Here is a 20,736-nt window from a genome sequence, read left to right as displayed (position 1 = left end):
GAATTTTTTGAAAGGCTATATCTACAGAATATCTTGGAAGCGTAAAATGTTACAGACGTAAAAAGTGGGTGTTTGGAATCTCCTGTAAATGTAAAGAAACATAGGTGATTTGTTTTTGGAAACTCCTCTTAAGGGGAACTCAAAAGAGGTGAAATTTTAAAATGAGAATTTTTACAGTATATCTAAAAAAACGTAACATGTTACAGAAGTGAAAGTGGTATTTTTTATCTCTATTATACATAACGAATCGTGTATTTTTAGTTTTCGGAAATACCACTTGGGTGGTGGGGGGTGGGTAAAAGTGACTGAAAATGGTGTTGAATTCTTTTAATTAGGCTACTGATATCTCAAGAATGAAGATGTTACAGACGTGAAATTTGATATTTGCAATCTGCTTTAAAAGTAAAGAAAGACGTATTCTCGGAAAATCCAATGAAGGGGGGGGGGGGGTGAAAGAATTGAAAATTTAATTGACTTAATTGTATGAGAATGCATACATCTAATAAAAACTAAAGTTGTTACTGACGTGAAAATTCGTATTTAGATCTCCTTTAAAAACAAAGATAAACGCGTTTCGGTGGGGAAACCATCTTGGAGGGTGGGAGTGTAAAGGAACTGAATTTCTTTCATGGGGACACATAAATCAAAAACTGAAGAAGTTAGAGTCGTGATAATTGGTATTTAGAAGATCTTTTACTATTAAAGAAACAAGTATTTCTTGCGGGAAAATTCACTTGGGGGGGGGGAAGAGTAGTGTGAAATGAAGTGAAAAAAATAAATTATTTTTATGGGGATACTTATATCTCAAATCTGAAGGCAATAGACGTGAACATTGGTGTTTTGAATCTCCTTTAAACATAAAGAAACAAGCCTTCTTTTAATTTTTTTTTTGGGGGGGGGGGTGGGGGCGGTAAATAAACTTAACGGCGGTGGGGTGTAGAAAGAGGTGAGACCAATTGATTTTACTGTTCTTAATGTACTTATAAGTATCCTCCGTCGCTCAGGCGGCAGCGCGCCGGCCTCTCACAGCTGGGTTCCGTGGTTCAAATCCCGGTCACTCCATGTGACATTCGTGCTGGAAAAAACGGAGGCGGGACAGGTTTTTCTCCGGATACTCCGGTTTTCCCTGTCATCAGCCATTCCAGCAACACATAATAGTAATAATAATAATAATAATAATAATAATAATAATAATAATAATAATAATAATAATGTTCCGGACCGTCGTCAAATGTGCGGACCGCGCTGGAAAAGGCTCCTGGACGGGTAATGACTAAGAATGCAGTCCGGCTGCGGGTTCAGTGGCGCCAAAGCACCCAATATGACACCACGCCGGATCTCCTGAAGGAATTTATACATATTAAAATGATTATAGGAAAAGATGGCAAAGATTTACGGACCCAACTGACCGGGAGGAATACCTGAGACTAGACCGGGAAGTACGAAATCGATTGCTGGAAAGGAAGATTGAAAAATGGGAGGAAACGTGCCGTAATCTAATAGAAAACGAGTCAGATCGGGAATTTTGGTGGATTCTCGCAGAAAACGAGTCAGATCGCGAATTTCGGCGGATTATATATCTAAAACAATAAGCATTCAATTATAAATACCGTAATACCGTAGCGAAGCACGGGTATCTTGCTAGTATATATATAAAATAGCTTGTCCTGACTGACTGACTGATTCATCATCGCCGAGCCAAAACTACTGGACATAATGAAATGAAATTTTGGGGATACATTCATATTAAGATGTAGGTGCTCGCTAAGAGAGGATTTTTGGATATTCCGTTGCCAAGGGGGTGAAAAGGGGGGGTGAAGTTTTAAAATGAGTGCACCTATATCTCAAAACTTTAAAAGTTTACAAATGTAAAAATTGGTATTTAGAATCTTCTTTGAAAATAAGGAAACACGTATTTTTTAGATTTCAGAAAATCCCAATAGGAGCGGTGAAAAGGGGTGAAAAAGGGGTTGAATGCCTTTAATCAGGATACCGGTACTTATATCTCAGAAACTGAAGAAATTACAGACCTGAAAATTGGTACTTTTGATCTCTTTTAAAAATAAAGGAACACGTATTTTTTTGTTTTTGCAAAAGCCAATTAATGGGAGGGTGAAAAGGGGGTGAATTTTTAAAATGAGTGAATCTATATCTCCAAACTTTTAAAGTTTGCAGATGTAAAAACTGGTATTTAGAATCTTCATTAAAAATAAAGAAACACGTATTTTTTTGTTTTCGGAAAATCGCAATAGGAGGAGTGAAAAGGGGTGGAAAAAAGGTTGAATGCCTTTAATGAGGCTACTTATATCTCAGAAACTGAAGATATTACAGACCTGAAAATCGGTGTTTGGGATCTCCTTTAAAAATAAAGAAACACGTATTTTTTTTGTTTCTGGAAAATCCAATTAAGGGAGGGGGGAAAAGGGGGTAATATTTTAAAATGAGTGTATCTATATCTCAAAACTTTTAAACGTTATAGATGTGAAAATTGGTATTTAGAATCTCCTTTAAAAATAAAGAAACACGTATATTTTGTTTTCGGAAAATCCTAATAGGAAGGGTGGAAAAGGTTGAAGAAGGGGTCGAATGCCTTTCATGAGTCTACTTATATTTCAGAACCTGAAGATATTACAGACATGAAAATTGGTGTTTGGGATCTCCTTTAAAAAGAAACACGTATTTTTTTGTTTTTGGAAAATCCAATTAATTGGGGGGGGTGAAAAGGGGGTGATTTTTAAAAATTTGTGTATCTATATCTCAAAACATTTAAAGTTTATAGATGTAAAAATTGGTATTTAGAATCTCCTTTAAAAATAAAGAAACACGTATTCTTTTGTTTTCGGAAAATCCCAATAAGAAGGATGTAAAAGGGTGAATAATGGGTTGAATGCCTTTAACGAGGCTACTTATATTTCAGAACCTGAAGATATTACAGACCTTGAAATTGGTATTTGTAATCTACTTTAAAAGTAAAGAAACACGTATTTTTTCGTTTTTGGAAAATCCAAGTATTGGGGGGTGAAAAGGGGGGGTGAATTTTTTAAAATGAGTGTGTCTACATCTTAAAACTTCAAAATTTACAGATGTAAAAATTGGTAGTTGGAATCTCCTCTAAAAATAAAGGAACACGTATTTTTTTGTTTCCTGTAAATCCCAATAGGAGGGGTGTAAAAGGGTGAAAAATGGGTTGAATGCCTTTAATGAGGATACATATATGTCAGAAACGAAAGATATTACAGAACTGAAAATTTGTATATGGGATCTCCTTTAAAAATAAAGAAACACGTATTTTTTAGTTTTTGGAAAATCCAATTAATGGCGGTTAAACAGGAGTGACAAATTGGGGTGAATTTTTTGAAAGACTATATCTACAGAATATCTTGGAAACGTAAAATGTTACAGACGTAAAAAGTGGGTGTTTGGAATCTCCTGTAAATGTAAAGAAACATAGGTGATTTGTTTTTGGAAACTCCACTTAAGGGGAACTCAAAAGGGGTGAAATTTTAAAATGAGAATTTTTACAGTATGTCTAAAAAAACTTAACATGTTACAGAAGTGAAAAATGGTATTTTTATCTCTATTAAACATAAAGAAACGTGTATTTTTAGTTTTCGGAAATATCACTTTGGCGGAGGGTGGGGGGGCGGTAAAAGTGACTGAAAATGGTGTTGAATTCTTTTATTTAGGCTACTGATATATCAAAAATGAAGATGTTACAGACGTGAAATTTGATATTTTCAATCTGCTTTAAAGGTAATGAAACACGTATTCTCTTAAAATCCAATGAAGCGGGGGGGGGGGATGAAAGAATTGAAAAATTAATTGGCTTAATTGTATGACAATACATACATCTAATAAAAACTAAAGTTGTTACAGACGTGAAAATTCGTATTTGGATCTCCTTTAAAAACAAAGAAAAACGCGTTTTGGGCGGGAAACCATCTTGGAGGGCGGGAGTGTAAAGGAGTCGATTTCCTTTCATGAGGACACATAAATAAAAAACTGAGGAATTTAGAGTCGTGATAATTGGTATTTAGAAGATCCTTTACTATTAAAGAAACAAGTATTTTTGCGGGAAAGTTCACTTAGGTGGGGGGGGGGAGTAGTGTGAAATGAAATGAAAAAAGTAAATTACTTTTATGGGGATACTTATACCTCAAAACTAAAGGTAATAGACGTGAACATTGGTGTTTGGAATCTTACTTAAACATAAAGAAACAAGCCTTCTTTTAATTCTTTTTGGGGGGGGGGTGCGGTAAATAAACTTAACGGCGGTGGGGTGTAGAAGGAGGTGAGACCAATTGATTTTACTGTTATTAATGTACTTATAAGGATCCTCCGTGGCTCAGGCGGCAGCGCGCCGGCCTCTCACAGCTGGGTTCCGTGGTTCAAATCCCGGTCACTCCATTTGACATTCGTGCTGGACAAAACGGAGGCGGGACAGGTTTTTCTCCGGATACTCCGGTTTTCCCTGTCATCAACCATTCCAGCTACACATAATAGTAATAATAATAATAATAATAATAATAATAATAATAATAATAATAATGTTCCGGACCGTCGTCAAATGTGCTGACCGCGCTGGAAACGGCTCCTGGACGGCTAATGACTAAGAATGCAGTCCGGCCACGTGTTCAGTGCCGCCAAGGCACCCAATATGACACCACGCCGTATCTTCTGAAGGATTTTATCCATATTAAAAATGATTATAGGAAAAGATGGCAAAGATTTACGGACCCAACTGACCGGGAGGAATACCTGAGCCTAGCCCGGGAAGTACAAAATCGATTGCTGGAAAGGAAGATTGAAAAATGGGAGGAGACACGCCGTAATCTAATAGAAAACGAGTCAGATCGGGAATTTTGGTGGATTCTCGCCGAAAACGAGTCAGATCACAAATTTCGGCGGATTATATATCTAAAACAATAAGCATTCAATTATAAATTTCAGTATAATACCGTAGCGAAGCACGGGTATCTTGCTAGTCAAGTATAAAAATACGCACCAGTGGCATTACAGGATTTAGTACGCACCAAGTACGAGGTGCTGTCGATCAGTTTCGAAACAGGCTTGTCAGAGAGTCACGTATTAATATCTTCCTCTCAGCTCGCATTAGACACTGGCACTCCTTAACTCCACTGTGCTGTAAATGGACGCTATGTTCGCTATGGTTTGACAGTCTGATCGATGCCCACTCTGAGAGTTAATTATCTATGTTGTGGATCATATTTATTTTCTTTAAACTAGGAAACCAATATCTAGGTAAGAAACTTTCGTATCTATAGAGTAACAGTGTTATACATATTAAACACACAAGTAATCACAACATATTCAGTCATGCCCGAGGCTGAACTCGGACCAGCGTCCAAAAGCGAGTTCAGTTAAAATACCACAATACCTTTCAATCTGAACTACACCTAAGTATGTCTTGTATCCTCTGCACACTCTAAATGTTCGAGGTTACATATCACTACCGCTGAATCCTGGGTACCATAATTACAGTGCCATAATTACGTAATTTATGGTGGAATCTGATTTGTCTGTTTACAACAGTATTGATTGACGACAGCTACTGGTGCATGGTATGCCTGACGACCAATTATTTATTGCCTATAGACTTGACTAGCAGCTGTCAGACTTGCATAACCATTGCCGGAAGAATTAACCATCCGGCCCGTCAGAGAATCGAACACATCCCCGAACCGCGGGCCTCTACACTGATCATTCAGCGAAGTCCGACTCGTTGGCTGAACGGTTAGCGTACTGGCCTTCGGCTCAGAGGGTCCCGGGTTCGATTCCCGGCCGGGTCGGGGACTTTAACCTTAATTGGTTAATTCCAATGGCACGGGGGCTGGGTGTATGTGTTGTCTTCATCATCATTTCATCCTCATCATGGCGCGCAGGTCGCCTACGGGAGTCAAATAGAAAGACCTGCACCTGGGGAGCCGAACCCGTTCTGGGATATCCCGGCACTAAAAGCCATATGACATTTCATTTCATTCAGCGAAGGAGGTGGACACTGATTTTGCTACATTAAATTAATTTAAATATATCTCTCTACCTGTCATAAAGACCCTTGCAGGATTAGAAGTTAAAGTCTTCTGCTATTAGTCACGTCACCACTAATTAGAATAAAGAAGTCAACACTACATCCGATCGCCTTTGCTTCTAGGAATTAACCAGGTACTCATTCCACTAGAATTTATTTTAAAATAATTTCTATTAAATTTACTAACTATCGAACAAGTTCATCCATTAAAATTCCCAGAAAAGACATAAATGTTGTGATAAAAACCTTCTTCTGTAATAAATATAGTAAATAATATGTTACTATGTGTTCGAGATTTTTCATCAACTATCGATCTAACTTTTCATCAGATCTCTCTCGTTGAGGAAAGAAATATGAGCATGTAAAATCTTCGTAATCAAATCTCGTTAACCACAAAAAGTATTTCTGCACAAAAGTGAGTACTTTATTTAAATGTATATATGGAACGGATAATGACTGCTGACTGTAACAACTATGTACTTGTGAGAGATAGAATAGTGATTTTAAGGTATAATTTCGTTGATATACACCGGGCGAGTTGGCCGTGCGGTTAGGAGCGCGCAGCTGTGAGCTTGCATCCGGGAGATAGTGGGTTCGAACTCCACTGTCGGCAGCCTGAAGATGGTTTTCCATGGTTTCCCATTTTCACACCAGTCAAATGCTGAGACTGTACCTTAATTAAGGCCACAGCCGCTTCCTTCCCACTCCTAGTCCTTTCCTATCCCATCGTCGCCATAACACCTATCTGTGTCGGTGCGACGTAAAGCAACTAGCAAAAAAATTCGTTGATATATCGACATACCTTGTTCCACTAGAGGGAAAGAATGGGCCTATAAAACAAGAACTACAACTTTTCTTTAGATGTGATTTATTACGTCCCAAAGAAAAGATCATTTAGGCACGTAGTATGGATGGAAATATTTATTATACAGTATAACTTATAACACCATATTTATATAGAAGTTATAATGTTTATATATTTATAAATGTAATATTTGGAGTAACCTATATATTTTATTTATCACATTTATAAAATTATTTCAGAAGAATTAAAATCTGACTTGTACACCAATTCTAGTCAATGATTTAAAGACGCTGTTCTTAGTAAAATTATTTTCATATATCTGAATGATTCTGTCTTCTAGAAACGTTCTGAGATTTTCGACCGTTCTTACACATGTGAATAAGTACAGTAGGAATTAATTAAGAATCATATGAACCATGGGGTAAGCATTTCATTAATCGTTCTTACCACTCCAGGCGGACAAAGGAGGACAAGTTGGCTTACTCTGTCTGGGTCAAACCAAAATCTAAATAATAGTTTCTTTATAAGATTAATAGTCTATAGCTTTCCCATCCTCAGTTTTCTAAGAATGTGGTATTCTGTTGGTTTTTCTTCTCTAAAATATTAGGTTACACTTAGGTTTATACAGGTGATACCAAACTGTAGTGTAGTTTTGATCTCTTTACGATATAAAACTCTTTCCCAAGCATGCTAGATACAACATTCACCTGTGACACGAACAATTTTTCGCAATAGATTTGAGTATTAGAAGGTAAAGGCTTCTATTATTAATAGAAAACCATTTTCAGGGCTGTCAACAGTGGGGTGCGAACCCACTATCTCCTGAATACTGGATACTGGCAGCACTTAAGCGACTGCAGCTATCGGGCTCAATTCGAACCAGAAGCTGGGCGCAAGTTCAGTTACAAACCCAACGCCTTAGTTCCTAATTTACCCAGGTGAGCCAATAGTGACTTGCAGTGTTTGAATGAAAGTTCAAATGCAGCAGAATTGGTGCGTTTTCAAAAGCGGCCGCTCGGCCGATTTTTCGCGCGTGAATCCCAGCTCACAGGACAGCCATTCTCATGTCAGATATGAATCCCGTGACTGTGTCGTGCGACGTGTAGTTGCGGAATTTTCTGCCATGGATGATTTAGATAATGGACTCTTTATTCCGGAGGCTCAGATCCCTGATATAAGACATCCCACACTGAAACATCAGATGAATAGAAAATATAATCTGCGAAATGATCTCTCAATGATTTTCATTTCTCTGTCCTCTCATACCATGTGCAGGAATACCTTCCAGTGGAAAAGAAACAACTGAGTATCATCAAAGTTATTACCATCTTGGCTCCTGACATAATTGTGAAGCATGCAATGTGCCTTAATAACATCGGCTAAGTCAACAGTGACATATAGCTAGGAGATGAAAAATACGTCATTTTTTAGCTAGAATGCCAAATCCATACTCAACATGGATCTTACATCGGGATAACCCAGCAACCTGGCAGTGTAGAAAGGGCTACGCAGCTGCCAGCTTGCACACGGGAGATGGTGGGTTCAATCCCCCACCATCGCCAGCCCAGGAGATGGTTTTCCATGGTTTCTCATTTTCACATTAAACAAATTCTTGGGCTATACATTTACTCAAGGCCACGGTCAGTTCATTCCCAGTCCTAACCCTTTCCTATCCCGTCCTCGCCGAAACCTATCTGAGTTAGTGTGACGGTAAAACTCTTGCATCCGGGAGATAGTAGCTTCGACCCCCACCGTCGGCAACCCTGAGGATGTTTTCCCGTGATTTCTCATGTTCACACCAATCTATGCTATAATTAAGGCTGCGGCCGCTACCTTCACAATCCGAGCCCTCCTCATCCTCCCGTCGCCGAAAACCTTCGATATGTTAATGTGACGTTAAACAAGTAGCAAGAAAACACTTGCAAAACATCGTGATAATGTATAATTTTTGAACACTTATTTTTACGAGCTAGGTTTTTCGCGGGAAAATCACAGAGGACAAAAGCCTCATTTGTTGCCATCAATCAATCAATCAATCAATCAATCAATCAATCAATCAATCAATCAATCAATCAATCAATCAATCAATCAATACTGATCTGCACTTAGGACATTCGCCCAGGGGGCAGATTCCCTGTCTGTTGTTTTCCTAACCTTTTCTTAAATGATTTCAAAGAAAGTGCATATTTATTTAACATTTCCCTTGGTAAGTTATTTCAATCTTTAACTCCCCTTTCTTAAACGAATATTTGCCCCAATTTATCCTCTTGAATTCCAACTTTATCTTCATATTGTGGTCTTTCCTACTTTTAAAGACACTATTCAAACGTATTCGTCTACTAATGCCATTCCACGCCATGTATCCGTTGACAGCTCGGAACATACCACTTAGTCGAGCAGCTCGTCTTCTTTCTCCCAAGTCTTTCCAGCCCAAACTTTGCAACATTTTTGTAACGCTACTCTTTTGTCGGAAATCACACAGAACAAATCGAGCTGCTTTTCTTTGGATTTTTTCCACTTCTTGAATCAGGTAATCCTGGTGAGAGTCCCATACACTGGAACCATATTCTATTTGGGGTCTTAATAGCGACTTATATACCCTCTCCTTTACATCCTTACTACAACTCCTAAACACCCTCATAACCATGTGCAGAGATCTGTACCCTTTATTTACAACCACATTTATGTGCTCACCCCAATGAAGATCTTTCCTTATATTAACAACCAGGTACTTACAGTGATCCCCATAAGAAACTTTCACCCCATCAAGGCAGTAATTAAAACTGAGAGAACGCTTCCTATTTGTGAAACTCACAACCTGACTTTTAACCCAGTTTTTCATTATACCATTGCCTGCTGTCCATATCACAACATTATCGAGGTCATTTTGCAATTGCTCACAATCTTGTAACTTATTCATTACTCTATAGAGAATAACATCATCTGCAAAAAGCCTTATCTCTGATTCCACTTATTTACTCATATCATATATGTAAGAAAACATAAAGATCCAATAATACTGCCTTGAGGAATTTCCCTCTTAATTATTACAGGGTCAAATAAAGCTTCGCCAACTCTAATTCTCTGAGATCTACTTTCTAGAAACATAGCAACCCATTCAGTTACTCTTTTGTCTAGTCCAATTGCACTCATTTTTGCTAATAGTCTCCCATGATCCACCCTATCATCGCAAAAGTAAGGTGGACCTTTTAGAAGAGGCTCAGATTGTGGTAAATATAATCTTCGTACGTAGAAATGTTGCTTTCAACACTTTCAGGATTGTGTTTGACGTTGACGATAACCGCGGTAGAGAAGTAATGAAATGAGTGCGGTAACATGGCGATTTCTTCATGACACTTCTTTATTTCTCCAGTGTCACAATGCAGGGCACCGCTCATACATAACACTAAGTATGCGAGCAGTATGGTATCCAATAGCTTCAATAAACATATTATTTTTAACACTCACCAAGTGAATGAGATCCTTGAGCTTAAATGTTACCGAGAATTTCAGTAATGTCCCGGGAGAAGTCACCTATAGCTCTATGTGAAATGTCCCACCGATGTGAATCAGTTAATCGTGACCGTCCTTTAATAATAAATAATGTTATCATTTTATGTCCCACTAACTACTTTTTGACAGTTTTCGGAGGCGCCGAGGTGCCGGAATTTTGTCCCGCACGAGTTCTTTTATATGCCGGTAAATCTAACAACACGAGGCTGACGTATTTGAGTCCTTCGGAAATTACTGAACTGAGCCAGGATCAAACCTGCCAAGTTAATGTCAGAAGGCCAGCGCCTCAGCTGTCTGAACCACTCAGCCGGGCTGATCGTAAGCGACAAAGCCTTCTAGCACAGGTAAGTGGTCCTGAACATATCCAAACATTTGAAAGAAACACTGCTCAGTATTTGGAACTTCCGGTATCTTCTTCTCCCCATATAGTTATGAATTTCTCGTTTTCGAGAAAATATTTCAGCAATAACAAGGACTGGATAACTATCAATTCAAGTTCCGCACGAGCCACTATGCAGCTATATTATTTCAATTTTGAAATATTCAAATATTCAAAAACATACAGTGATTGGTAAGATTAGACTACGAATAGCATAAACACCTTAATAAATTTAAAGTCAGTACATCCTAAAATATTATAATGGAGGGATAGCAGCACTATCAACAAAGTTTACATTGAAAATGGATATCGGAACTCTTTATGCTCGCGATCACTTCTTTTACCCACATAACGAGTCACCAAATACTATTTAAAGAGCGGCATGATGCTCGCAAACAACAGATTGAGAACTCTTGGTTTAGGGCCTTTTGCACCTGCGACCACATTCCCACTGTTTTTGCCATTTTTCCTGCAAAAATCCGGCCACTTCCATTGCAGGGTTTTCCTGCAACGCTTTTCCCCGGCACAAAACCAGTGTGAACATTCGGCTGTAGCATCATCTGGCAAGATAAGAGGGCCATCGTTCACTAGAGCTCAAACATTAAACTTTGTCATTTATTATGTGTCATACTAGCAGTGTGACAGACTGTCTTCCAAGTAGCTTGCCTACCATGTTTGGGTAACATCACGTATTGATCCGTCGAATGTTGACTGTGATTGTATTGTAAGTAAGAAGTGTCTACGCCAGCGTTCATCAGTCCCACCTGTGCTACGTCGGAGGATGAGGTTGCTAACCTCGAACTAGTGCAACGTCGGCTACTGATGGTTGCCCCTTGTCAGGTTAGTCCTTAAGTACATACTTCTCATTTGCATAATGCGCAGCTTCCATGTGTTAAGTATCCGGCTGTCACGTGGAAGATCCATGAAATCTATTTTTCAGGACGAAAGTTTATTCGAGAATTACCTGCCAGCAGAGCTCGGGAAAAAATCAGACTGGGGAGCTATACGCGTTGGAAATCTGATACGCGAATTCCACCCCTGTCGCTGGTTATGGAGACAGTGATGGTACACTCTTCAGTATAATCTCCTGATAGTACAGGAGTAGGTTAGTTTTCCATCTTATAGTTCCAAATGGACACAAGGAAAATACGCACCAATATTTACATCATCAGATATTATTCATACACACAAAGTGTATGGAGTTGAAGACTACGTTATACGTAGCCCTAAACACAGAAACCGAAGAGTAATAAACCTTCCAAAATGAAATTGTTTTAACAGCCATTATTAAGTTAACACAGGCCATGTATTAACCAAGCATCCAAACTGTTGAATGGCTAGGTATAGAAGAGAACGTTCTCCATCATTCCTGGCACACCCAGCAATCATACGGTGAATGCTTTTATACCCTTCAGCCAAACTCAATGGCAGTGTGTGGTAGGCCTTGGAACCTACAAACGAACAGCTATTGTGTGATCATCACAACAAATACCACTACCATCCAGACTGGGGCTACTACTTTCGTGAATTAAATGGCTTCTAAGATGTCTTCACGATACTAACAAGGGAACTGATTGGGTTGGACCAGACGAGTTTCAATGAAACGTCGACAAAGGATCAACCAACATATCCTAAATTTAATGGTAAGAGTCATTTTGCCATAAAATCAATGGTAGGATCATAATTAATTGCTGATGGCTCGGAGCAGGTAGCTGATGACACAGAGTGATCTTGCGTGTGCATTGTAGAAATATTCGTACAGTTCTATTTTAAAGTTACATAAAACATATTATACCGAAAATGAAAATTTGACAACATGAACATAATTTTACACTTTATAAACCAATTTTACTAAAATGTACAGCAAATGAACATATCAAAATATAAGGTTTTAATACTTCTATACCGCTGATAATGGACGCTAACCTATCATGTAGAATGAAAGCTAGGTCAAATGCACAAAAATTAATGTACATGTTGTCAATATATTTGTTTATTATTAGCGCAAACGAAGACACTGCGGATTTCTATTCGTGACAGATCGAACCCGGAGCCTATCGGACAGCTTCCTAAAACCTATTGCTAACAGGTTAACGTCCGGCTCTGGATGAATGGTCAGCGCAGCCACCTTCGGGTCAGAGGATCCCGGGTTTGATTCACGGCCGGGTCGGTGATCTTAACTTTAAATGATTAATTCCCCTAACTCGGGTACAGGATATTTGTACGATCTCCAACATCCATGTATCTTGCCACACACGACACTATTCTCCACTACAATAGCATGCAGTTTACCTTACAGATGTCGCCCACCTTCGTCGGACGATCGGCCTTACAAAGGCAGCGCCGTGCTAAAAATAGCCACATGAAATTATTATTATTATTATTATTATTATTATTATTATTATTATTATTATTATTATTATTATTATTATTATTATTATTATTATTATTATTATTATTATTAGATGAAACCCATCAAGACATGACTGTCAGTGGGCTAAATATTTACTGAAGGATTTCCTTCTTTACGACGTTCCTTGTAGGTACTTTATTCTTTTACAGTTTTCTTTACGTCGCACCGATACGGCGACGATGGCATAGGAGATGCCTGGGAAGGAAGCGACCGTGGCCTTAATGAAGGTATAGCCCCAGCATTTTCCTGGTGTGAAAACGGGAAATAACGGAAAACTGTCTTCAGGGCGGCCAACAATGGGGTTCGAACCCACTATCTCCCGAATGCAAGTTGACAGCTACGTAACTCAAACCGCGCTGCCACTTTCTTGCTGCATTCCTTGTACAATTGCCTTCTGGTACTATTGCAAATTTAAAATATCGCTGTCTTGACATTGCAACATTTAACTGTCCATGACTGAAAACTGTCTGACCGAGCTCGATAGCTGCAGTCGCTTAAGTGCGGCCAGTATCCAGTATTCGGGAGTTAGTAGGTTCGAACCCCACTGTCGGCAGCCCTGAAAATGGTTTTCCGTGGTTTCCCATTTCACACCAGGCAAATGCTGGGGCTGTACCTTAATTAAGGCCACGGCCGCTTCCTTCCCACTCCTAGCCCTTCCTGTCCCATCGTCGCCATAAGACCTATCTGTGTCGGTGCGACGTAAAGCAACTAGCAGAAAAAAAAAACAGTCTGAGGTAGAGAGAGACCTTCACGTCCCGTGAGGTTTATTGAACGTGATACAAAATGCCAAGTAAATTGGAAATTGATGCCTCTTGAAAGAAAGTGGAAGTTTCTTATCGGATATTGTTAAGTCAGTTTGAGAGATTACAGCTCTCTGTCCAGCTGTATCTCCATATCTAAACCATTTTTGTACGTTCTGCTTACAATTAGGCCGTAATCTCGTTCCGTGTATGAGCCGTTGGGAAGCGTTCGGCTCCGATTTTTAGAATAAGAATATGTGGAATCAAACCATCCATTCAAAAGAATTCAATTCACTATTAATTTGTTAATAATAATAATAATAATTGTTTTACGCCCCACTAACTACTCTTTTACGGTTTTCGGAGACGCCGATGTGCCTGAATTTAGTCCCGTAGGAGTTCTTTTACGTGCCAGTAAATCTACCGACACGAGGCTGACGTATTTGAGCACCTTCAAATACCACCGGACTGAGCCAGGATCGAACCTACCAAGTTGGGGTCAGAAGGCCAGCGCCTTAACCGTCTGAGCCACTCAGCCCGGCTATTAATTTGTTGACGCTAGTGTATGGTTTTGAACTACCGGGTAAAAACTCCTATCCCATCGTCGCCATAAGACCTATGTCGGTGCGACGTAAAACAACTTGTAAGAAAAGGCGTGTTTTTGTTCCTTTTTTTGGCCACCCAGGTAGTTTTAGGAAAATACGAACTTTTGTCCATAACTCTGAATGTAAGAATGAGAACTTAAGGAATAGGAAACCTGGCTTGCTTTTGTTACTTTTATTGTTGTTACTTCTCTACTCAGTACTTTTCTACCCTCAACACTTAGTTTGTCTTTCTCTACAATGTTTAAGAGTGGTTTAAAATCCTAGAATTCTGCACATTCCATGTCCACTACGGTAAATGATTTTTTTGACCCGGTCCCTTTTAACAATGTTTCACCATTCTTCGGGTGTGTAAACATAATCAACTTGTCGATACTGTCTTCTCTATCATTCCGAAATCACTATAACTTGTTAAAAATGTGTAGCTAAGCATCAGAAACGAATGTTTTATTTCATCAAACTTCCCAGTATGTACCGACATGTAATACAGAGTAATATTTTGGCCATTACAAGAATCTGAGAAGAACCAGAGTTTTGTTTTATTTTGTGTTGACTGGTTGTCAGCCAAACGTTTCAGAAGGATTTCACAGGATTCCCGAGATGCAATGTTTTCTGTCCGCATACACATGATACCAGATTCGTCATTGCAAACAGCAACATCCAGAGCTGCCTGAGACAGAATACTTTTCCCGTAGGTATTTTAGGTAAAGCCTGCTGTAAGTTGTATGTGATAACTAAGTATTCATAAGTAGAATCTTTAGAGTCTTTTCTGGCATCAGAGTTTTGAATCCTTGTTCTACTTTTGTTTGATGAAGCCTAACTGTATAAGCGATATCACCCTCATCCGTAGCCCTCCACTCATCGCATACTGCGCAAGTGTCATTTAAAGGTGCCTTAAATCCAACGTTAAAGTTTTGATTTAAAACATATAAGTGTTTCTCATATGAAAGGGGAGGGCCTGCGTCACACTGTTCCTCGTGTTCTTTGTGATGCAGTCTGCGTATTTCAGAAACTGATGCCACTGACCTTATGTAGCTCTGTGTGAGTTTTTCTTTCGATTAAGGTGGCTAACGTACCTAGGAAACATGTTAATATGTTTACATGCAAAATTAAATTGACGGTCAGTTATATTTTCCAGCACTTACCATGTCTTCCTCCCTTGTCCTGACATGGTACTGATGGGACGGAATGTGACCCAGAAAATGAATTCAAACTTGCATCACTAAAATCATTGTCACCTCTTCCAAACACACCGCTTCACCGATTTCATTTTTTAGGTAACAGAAGTATGTTACTTTTCTCTTAGGCTCACTTTCCTGTTTGCATAGGCTCTCCTACATGACTTCTGTTTAATCAGACCGAACAAAAAACATTTTGTAAGTTGTAATTTGCAAATTTGTAAAATCCTATTATGTTAGCTGGCACAAGTTTCTTAGTTTTATCAACAATCTTGTTAATTACATCTTTTAAATGTAACAGAGCACAGTTTTCAATCTACATACAATTAAATTAAGTACCTTTGCCACTTTTTCTCAGTGTCTTAGCTACGGACCTCTTCCAGTTGTCTTCGTTTCGTTTAGGTTTTTTACATTTACTCACAATAAAACCACTGTCTGTGCCACCACAAGACATTTTCTGATTAGAAAAGTAACTACATGTCACTCTCGACCCTCCGCTCCAGTTGACTAAGACATGTGGATTAGCCCCTTCTCTTACTAATTGTACACCTGATTCCCAAGTTCCTCAGATTTCTGTGTGTATTTGGACAGACAATGGACTATCCCACAACAACAAGTATTGCACAGGATTGCTAAGAGATTCCAGTACTATGCATAAACACGATAAAACGAATTTCTGAATTTTCGTGGATTAGCCCCTTCTCTTACTCAGTCACTCATTTGTTTGACGATAAGCTTAAGGCAAAACAGGCAAAACCTTTATGAAATATCCCTTAAGAACAATAATTTTCGTGCCAGAAAGAAAGGAATGACGTTACCTATGATATATTTTAGAAGATTATTCACACACATTAATGAATATATTTTTGCCACTGGGGCTTTATCCCATATTGAGCAATGCTAATCGAATATCGTTAGCTGCTTTGCAATTTGATTCTAATCCAGACACCGAGATCCCATTTAAATTTAGAGGAATTTTAAATGTAATGTGCACTGTTTAATCGCTGGGCAGCACGTTATTGATTTAACACGAAGACCTAAATTGAAGCGCTTTTGTATTATGTATCCTAAATAATTTTTAGTGCCCCCTGGACCATCCGAGAAAAATGGATTCTTGACATTTGTTTTCTCAGAGCATGTCAATGGTATCGTTAATAATTGGAAGTTGTTCCTCATTTGTTATGAGTAGCATGTCGGCCAAATCGAAATTGAAAATTAGCACATTAGTATGACACGAAAGATTGACTCACTTCGCTAACTACCGGAATGGAAGCAGTTCACACTTAGTGTTAAAATTACGACATGAGAAAAGTTCTGCGAAGTCACTGAAGTGAACAAACATAGGGAGAGACGACACGGAGAAGGAAACGTTAAAATTTATCCGAAATCGCTTCAAGCTAGCAAATATAGGGATAGCTGCAAAGAGCCAGTAACATTACGCCAAATAGCTTCTCCTGCCTGGACTAAGCGACTCTCTGTAATGCAGACACAGACTGGAACAGGAAGACGTCCGTCTGAGCATGCGTGCTTGCCCCCGTTCACCTCCCTTCTCGCACCATATGCTTTCTGTCACGCACATGGCCGGCAGTGGACCATCAGGTGGCCTTGAAGTACTGGCAAGCGGTTTGTCCATTCATAATGCTACATTTTTCTTTAATAATTTAAAAATATATGGAAATAAATCGTTATGCTTTTAAAGACACTCTGAAAATCTACAGGCAAAGAGCTTTCGTCAGAGTGTTTATGATGTCAATCGGTTCAGCCGTTCTTTCACTCTCACGACCACAAAAATCAGCCTATTATTATTATTATTATTATTATTATTATTATTATTATTATTATTATTATTATTAGGTTAACGCCACACTAACGATGGGACCGGAAAGGGCCACGAGTGGGTAGGAAGCGAGCGTGACCTTAATCAAGGTATACACTCAGCATTTGCCTGGTGTGAAACTAGGAAATCATGGGAAAGCATTTTCATGGCTGCCAATGGTGGAGTTCGAACTCGTCATCTCCCGAATATAAGTTTACAGCAATGCGGCCCGTACCTGTCAAGCCATATCTTTCCCCTTGAAACACTAACCACTAGACTACATAGGTATTACTTCCATCGCAAACGTGTTAACTACAACCACGGATAGGCACACATTTTTTAAAAATTTGCTTTACATCGCACCGACGCAGAGAGGTCTCATGGCGACGATAGGCTAGGAGTGGGAAGGAAGCGACCGTGACCTTAATTAAGATACAGCTCCGGCATTTGACTGGTATAAAATGGAAAACCACGGCAAACCAGCTTTAAGGCTGCCGATACTGGGATTCGAACCTACCACTTTCCGAGTACAAGCTCACAGCTACGCGACCCATACCACGCAATCAACTTACTCGTAATGTAACAACATTATCTAGCTGGTATTTGTGTGTATTCTGAGCAGGAGGGAAGGTTTCTGTCTTTTTAAGGGATTTATATTTTAATTTCAATGTAATTACTTCCCAATTCTGGTTGCTATTACGACAAAGTATTCAACACAAGAAATATCTCAGTTAATTTATCGGAAATTTGTTCCACAAGAATCCATTAATATACTGGCAGCCTCGGAGTTGTGGTATTAAAATACCTCCATGTCATCGACTCCAGCCGAGACTGAATCCACTGTCTTCACTGTCTTGAGAACAGAACACCAACATCTCGCCAATTGTGCCTCTATGGTGAATGTCATCAATCATTACATCAGTCCTTTGTACCAAAGAACAATGTTCCACAGGTAGTTTCTTCATTAAAGGCTGGCATTACAGCTCGATTCACGAGTCTATATTACGTAAAATGCTTTTGCAACAAATCGTTTGAGAAATAAGTATATCCTTAGACAATAAGTGATGTTTCCTATTATCAACAAGCATGATTCCAATTGAAAATATTGATCATAAAATTAAAGTAATGTTCTCCACGATTTAACGTTCCATGAGTTGTTAAGAATATCCTGTTGTACCGAGGTCAGAGCTATAGAAGGAAAATTTGTTACATAAATAAATATGCACTAAGCTTCTCTTCCTACCTTGCTTACTACCTAGTATATTTTACTTAAGCAGGGGCTCACAGTAGGCCTATACTATCTTCAAATTCACAATCCGGCACTATTATTACAAATTACGTAGTCTCAAATCATGATTCAATATCATTCAGTTTAAATTCTCAAATATAACTTAAGCCGACGGCTGTGAAACTCAAGTTCCATAACATTTCACTAAACGCCGACAGACTTCGAGCATGCGACGTATGGTCGTAAAAGATAGGATGTTAAATAATCTGTGTACGAAACGATAAGATTACAAACAGCTTTCAAATTATATTACAAAAAATATTGAGGTTCCTGAGCTGCCAAAACGACTCCTGCTCAGCCATTCCATTACTAGAGTGACGATATCCTCAGTCATATCGCTTGGCTTCCGTGACCGATCCGCTATCTCATATCTTTAGAATCGACAACAGATTCACCAAAGGGTTATTTTATACAATAAACTCACAGAATTCCAAGATAAACTGGACGGAAGAAACAAAGGAAGACCTACAAGAAATGAACATCTCAGGAGACTTGTAAGAAATTGTGGAGCCAGTAGAACATTAGTAACTATAGTAAGCACGAATTTACGGGGGAACCCATAAAGAAACCTAGTAAGAAATTATCAGAAGAACGCAAGAAACAACATAGCGAATTCAAGAAAAGATGTTGGAAGATTAGGGTTTTTTTTTTTTTTTTTTTTTTTTTTGTAATTTGCTTCACGTCGGTCCGACACAGTTAGGTCTTATGGTGACAATGGGACAGGAAAGAGCTAGGAACAGGAAGGAAGCGGCCATGGCCTTAATTAATGTACAGCCCCAGCATGTGCTTGGTGCGAAAATGGGAAACCACGAAAAGCCATCTTCAGGGCTGCCGACAGTTGGGTTCGAACCCGCTATCTCCCGGATGTAAGGTCACAGCTGCGCGCCCCTAACCGCACGGCCATCTCGCCCGGTAGGATAGCAAGGCGAAAGCCGTCAAGTCAACCAGCAAGTTCTTAAGTGCTCTTCGAATGGGCAAAATGAAGAAGAAGAAGAAGAAGAAGAAGAAGAAGAAGAAGAAGAATAAGAAGAAGAATCCCTTCCTATTCAAATCGTTCATATGAATTCCTTTTACTTATAAAGTATTATTTTCACTTGTTGAGGTGTATAGGACGGTGGTGACGCAAACCTTCCAGGTGAAGATAACTGACGTGAGGGTGAGCTATTGTCCTAAAGTCGCTCTGAGATAATCTGTGGAGGGAAATCCTTGTTTTAAGGACAGAAAATTTGCCAGTACGTCCGCATCAACTATTTCTGAACAGGTCCATCAGGTTGGAATGGTGAAGAAATCAGATGCATTGATTTACATGAAATAAATTTAACTCGAAGTAACTTCATCGCAACACAAATGAACTATTATTTGATTTTATTATATCAGCGATTATTGATGAGTGCTGCTGGATAATAGAGAGCGACCTCCCTCGGCATTCTTCAGTGTTACCCTGTTTCTTCTGCCTTGCACGTTCCAGAAGGATGTCGTGATAATAATTTCTGTACATTGTAATCTAATCTAATGCACACGCTATTTACAGCCAACCTGTTGCTCTCAGTGGAAATGAATAATTGATCATTTTATTTCAACGCTAAACCCATTGCAGTTGGATCTAACCTATCTTCGAAGTTAGTGATTCTACATACATATAAACATACACATGATCCAGGGACGCTCCACACCAAGGCGGTCGCAGTTCGAATCCCAGCCTATACATGTGGGATATTTGAAATGAAAAGTCACGTCCACGTGGTTCGGATTCCACGTATAACTGGAGGCCCTTTGTATATGGTCACGATATCAACAGATACGTCTTATTACGAACTTGCTTGGTTTTACGTGCCGTGATCTCTCGGAGCCTGTGATGACAAACAAACCGAGTAAAGAACTTAGGATCCCAGATGATTAGGATGCATTGTTTGGTACTTACCGTAGAAGCAAAATAATGTGCGATAAAATGGC

General features: G+C 39.1%; 1 protein-coding gene across 10 annotated transcripts in view; it reads left to right on the top strand.

Moving 5' to 3' along the window:
- Window positions 1-20,736, top strand: part of LOC136863154 (uncharacterized) — a 989,332-nt gene that overhangs the window by 722,851 nt on the left and 245,745 nt on the right. Inside the window, exon 1 of one of the 10 annotated variants that reach the window (XM_067139506.2) lies at window positions 11,563-11,586. The exons of the other annotated variants lie outside the window; for them this stretch is intronic. The gene's annotated coding sequence lies outside the window, so the exon portion shown is untranslated. Of the gene's footprint in view, window positions 1-11,562; window positions 11,587-20,736 lie in introns of those variants that run through there. 10 annotated transcript variants of the gene reach the window in all.

The sequence above is a fragment of the Anabrus simplex genome, chromosome 2, assembly GCF_040414725.1.
Source record: "Anabrus simplex isolate iqAnaSimp1 chromosome 2, ASM4041472v1, whole genome shotgun sequence".
Classification (NCBI taxonomy): Eukaryota; Metazoa; Arthropoda; class Insecta; order Orthoptera; family Tettigoniidae; genus Anabrus; species Anabrus simplex.
This window is presented reverse-complemented; position numbering and strand designations above follow the sequence as displayed.